The sequence below is a fragment of the Capsicum annuum genome, chromosome 12 (genome assembly GCF_002878395.1).
Source record: "Capsicum annuum cultivar UCD-10X-F1 chromosome 12, UCD10Xv1.1, whole genome shotgun sequence".
Taxonomy (NCBI): Eukaryota; Viridiplantae; Streptophyta; class Magnoliopsida; order Solanales; family Solanaceae; genus Capsicum; species Capsicum annuum.
The window spans coordinates 193,227,149-193,232,344 of record NC_061122.1 but is presented as its reverse complement, the minus strand read 5'-3'; positions in this window follow the sequence as shown (position 1 = coordinate 193,232,344).

Genomic DNA, 5,196 nt, shown 5'->3' with positions numbered 1-5,196 from the left:
TGGTATAAAGCATGTATGATAATGGAGATATAAATTATGTACACAAAATATATCCATACTTTCCTTACCATGTTTGAGATGTTGAATAAATACATGAAGTATAATATCCCCAAATCATTACAATATGAACAAATGTTACATGTTGCCGTTCCCTTACGCTTGAATGGTTTCCATACGATTGCTATGAATAGTATATGTTGTTGGAATGCCCATGATATTAGAATATGAGATTTATGAATTGATTATAAGCATTCCCATTCTTGATAGATATTATGATGACCATGTACTTGATGAAATCCCCCACTCATGTATTATGGATTTTTATTGATGGTCATGTACTCAAGAAATTCAAGTTGTGTTAGTTTCCTTCCATCGAGTCCTGGGGGTACTTGTACCCAAAAAAATATAGCTATGTGCCTAGAGCCATGTTATGTTTTCACGATACTCTCAGGAAAGCCATGATCTATAGAATTCAGTCAGTCATGCGACTCAGGAAAACTCAAAAATCTCAGTATTATCAGTAGTCCAGTAATCTCAGTAATCTCAGTGCTCAGTAACCTCAGTAACCTCAGTATTCACAGTCAATCTCAGTAACTCTAGTACTCTTAAACAGTCCTCAGAACTCAGTACATTCCGTCAGTCATTGGAGTCCAGTAAACTTAGTTTATCTTTGCTAAACAATACCAGTAGTATCAGTCCAGTTAATCAGTATCATTTCAGCTAATCAGTTCAGTTCAGTTATTTAGTTCATCTTAGTTATTCAGTTTAGTGTCCTTCAGATGGGAGTAGAGTTTAGCATCGAGTGAACCCAAGGATGGGAACTCACCCGCCAGTTCAGGGTGTGATTCTTAGTAGTAATCCTTGTGTTCTAGAACTACGTAGCCAGCATAGGTTGAGACATCTTAACCCGTCAGCTCAGGGTTGATGAGGTGACTTAGCCCGTCAGTTTAGGGTTCCCACCATTCTCATTGATTACCCGTAAGATAAGGGTTACTCACAGCTATCCTTACTAGTGGCACGGTATTGACACCCTTCTAGTCGGGGTAGATATTGGACCCCATCTTCGCTATAACATTATACATGGGGCATATCAGTTAAGCACTACTTTCCCCCACAGTTTCAGTATTAGTCTCAGTAAAAGAACTCAGATAGTTATTTAGATTTTAGTATATATAGAACTATCAGATACAGTCATCCATGTTAATAGTTTCAGTATTAGTCAGGACAGTTATCAGTAAACCATGTGTTAGCTTACAAGTCATGCTATCACGTATTCATAGTTCCAGTTTCTATATATGTGTGTTTGCACTCCCATGTTCATATTAGTCAATCAGTGTTGTTCATGTATGAAACCTTTTATGTTCGGCCTACCTTCCTCGTATACTCAGTACTCCAGTTGTATTGCCGCATTTGCACTATGGTGCTTTCTTTTCATGTTACACCATAGGTTCCGAGACACGAGCTCTAGCGCAGTTGTAGTGGTAGCATTTAAGTCACAGATACACAGTGAGTCCTTATTGATTTGAGGACAATATGTTTGGATTCATTTATTTATTCTTCAGTTTAGTTTTATAGAGTTAGTTGGAGACATGTTCCTTCAATTCCTTATTTAGACAGTTTAGAGGCTTTCGGATTTACTTTCAGATTTACGTCCAGATTTAGTTGTTTTGGGTATTTTCGCCCACATGATTGTATTTAGTTGAACCTTATGGCCTTACATTTCCATCTATTCTACATTATTATATCATGATTTGTAGTATACAGGTATAGATATTAGTCATGGGTTAGCTTGTGGTCCCTCGGGGTCATGAGCACCGTGTAGCATTTTGGTTCAGCGAATCGGGGTGTTACATAAGTAGAGGAAAGTTCTTATTCCTTTATAAAATAAGGAATTTGAATTAGACTCCAGGATAGGGATATACTTAGAAACCTTGTTTGGTTCACTTATAGGATGATATCTTCATCCATCTAATTAGATTATTGCATCCCCGCTCAATGATGTAGTTGTAATGTCTAAGTTAGGTAGAAGATTAAAGGTCGAAAGACCATGTCGAAAGACCATAATCATACTATAAACCCAACGAATCAACAACCAAGATAATTAATCTAATGAATGAAGTTCAGTAGTATAGTGTGATTGTTCCTAAGCCTTAACCCTGGGTCTCTATCCATTGATTGTCCAAAGTCATTAATTTTCCGCATTAGTTACTTTACTTTTAGTTTACAACGCTAAAACTCTCTTGGATACTTTAGCTCAGTAGTTGAACTAGAATTAGATAAGTTATCAACAAAAGTCTCTAAGGAATCGATATTCAACTTAATTGAAAGGCCACTATATTACTTTGTAAGACCACATACACTTGTGTGTGCACTTAGGAACAACAATACCAAAAATTGACTTGACTTAGACTTCAACCTACGGATCAAGGTATGATCATGGGTGGGTCTCATAAGTTATACCATGGCTCTTTGATGAAGTCCAGAGAAGCCTCAATCCATCCACCCAACCACGAGCACCACCCATAATCGTAAGTGGGTTCCATGATCATGGAATGGTCCTTACATTATGATTTGTAACTTTTTCAATTATGTTTTATATGGGGCATTCTAGTCATTTTCAACTACTTAGACCGCTAAACTATGTTATTTAACTTTCTTCAAAGCTTATTATTAAGTTTAATATTATCATATGTCCCTTATTACTCAAATTCACTCAATATTTCAAAAAAAATAAGAGAGAAAAGGTGATTTCTTCCTCTAAGGCAGTAATTAGAGCTTATCTCCTTCAAGATCCAAGTTCAAAGAATTCAATAAGGATTCTATATCCAAGTATGTGGAATTTCATCACTGAATTTTCTTTTACCCATTGAATCTCAAGTTATTCTAAAATATCAGTTTAATTAATCCTTCAAGCTTAGGGTTTCCATAAAAATTATGAATCATTAGTTTTCAGTTTCTTGCCTTTGACTAAATCGTGATTATATGTTTTCTCACAAATTTGAGCATCTTTACATACTCTTGATTATGAACTCTCATCATATTGATAAATTTTTGATTTCGGACTTAAGCTATGAAATTTCTTATTACATTCAAAAATAAAGAATTACCATTTATAGTTGCATTTTTCAGAGATGATGGGTTATGAACACCCGATGACCTAGAATTTCATGCATATGTTAATGAATACTCAGTCCTCCATGTTTACATGATGTATAATGATTTTCAGATAATGTTTTTACTACCTCTGACTTAAATATCACTATTCTGAGCTTGTCAGTTATTTGTTCTAAATGAACTATCTAGTGATCAGTTGATAACCAATTGGGAGTAGTACTTACCATCGAGCAGATGAATGGATAAAGGCTTACCCATTAATTAGGATGAGACCTTTAGTAGAATTCCCTAAGTCTCAGAACTATGATGCCATCGTAGGTTCTATAGGGTCACCTTTTAGACCAGGCTTGACATAGTCCTTTCGAACAACAATTTAGTGGATCCCCGTCAGATAACGTTCGTACCTTTGCCAAGGTATAGATCACCCATCCACCTGGAGTTACAGTTGGACCCTGGTTAGCTCAAATTAGGGTATATTAGTATGGTAGCTCCCATAGTCCACAGTTTATATTCAGATATTTACATGACATTGTATCCCTTTTGTTCAACTTATTATACCACCATATTTTATTACTTGGTCATTGAATTAGTATGGCTGTCTCACTTTCATATTTAGGTTACTATGTTATATTCAAATTATATTAGATCATGCATATCTCACATGCTTAGTACATTCAAAGTACTAATCATATACTTTTCTTTATGCTATATTTTTTTATAATAGAGGTTTAGATGTTCAGCATCCAACCCACGGTTAGTACAATCTCTTTCCATTTCAGCAGAGTTGCAGAGTCTTTATCCTTCGAGGAAAAAGAATTATGTTTATTTCCTTTATTTTAGTTATTTAATTTCCAGACATTTAAAGTTCGTGGGGTGCTTGTCCCAAAACTCATCATAGTAAAGGCGTTCAGATACACAGTTAGATTTTTAACATATTGGTTATGTTATTCAGAGTTTAGCTTTAATTTTTAGTATTGGTTTTTATTTGTGACTATATCATCTCAGTTTAGTTTCTGCGTACCATTTCATTAGTTATTTCAGTATTCTTTGTGTCATGCTAGGCAATGAGTTATCTTGGGATTACTTGTGACTCTAAGCACCTTGTTACAATTAAGGGTAGTGTCTGGTCGTGACATCGTGGCTGTTGGAAAAATCTGTTTAGAGCTAGATAGTAAAGTTTAGTTTGTTTTGCATAATGTGTTTTATATTCTGAATTTTAGAAGAAATATCATTTCTATATAGTTATTAGAAAAGGTTGGTTATGTTTTGCCTTTTGGTTACAATAAAGCAAAAATATTTTATAACTCCAAGCGTATTGGTATTTGTTCTTTAGTTGATGATTTAAATAGACTATCTCTTATTTTTAACTTCTTATTTCTTATTGAATCGGAACATCTAAGCGATCTTTAATTAAGGAGAAGTCCCCTACCCTTTGACATAAATGTTTGGGTCATATTTCCAAGGAATACATTGATAAATTGGTTAAAATTCATATTCTTCTACCCTTTTGTCATTATGATGATGGTTTGTGTGTTGATTGTGTTTGTGATAAGTTGACTAATACCAGAACAAATGATGCAACTCAAAGAGAAGACCTTTCAGAGATTCTTCATATGAATATTAGTGGACCTTATTCTACTACTCTGTATGGCAATAGATAATTCACCAGCTTCATTGATGACTATTCTTGCTAGTTTTATCTTTATTTGATTAAAGAGAAATATGACTCTTTTGATGTTTTCAAGATCATTTTGGATAAAGTTGAAAAAAAATTAGCGAAGTCATCAAAATTGTGCGATTTGTATCATAGAGGTGAATATTATATGAGATATATTAAAACTGTTCAATACTTGGGGCCTTTTTCCAACTATTTTCAAAAAATGGCATCATTGTTCAAGTCACTATGCCTATAAATCCTGAGCAAAATGGTGTAACTGAAAGATGTAATCTTATATTGATAAATATGAAGAAGTATGATGAGTCAACCTAAGAATATGTCCAGGTTCCTTTGGGATAAAGCTATAAAAGCTGTCTTTTATCTATTGAGTCTAGTTCCTTGTAAGGTTGTTCAAAAAATACCAT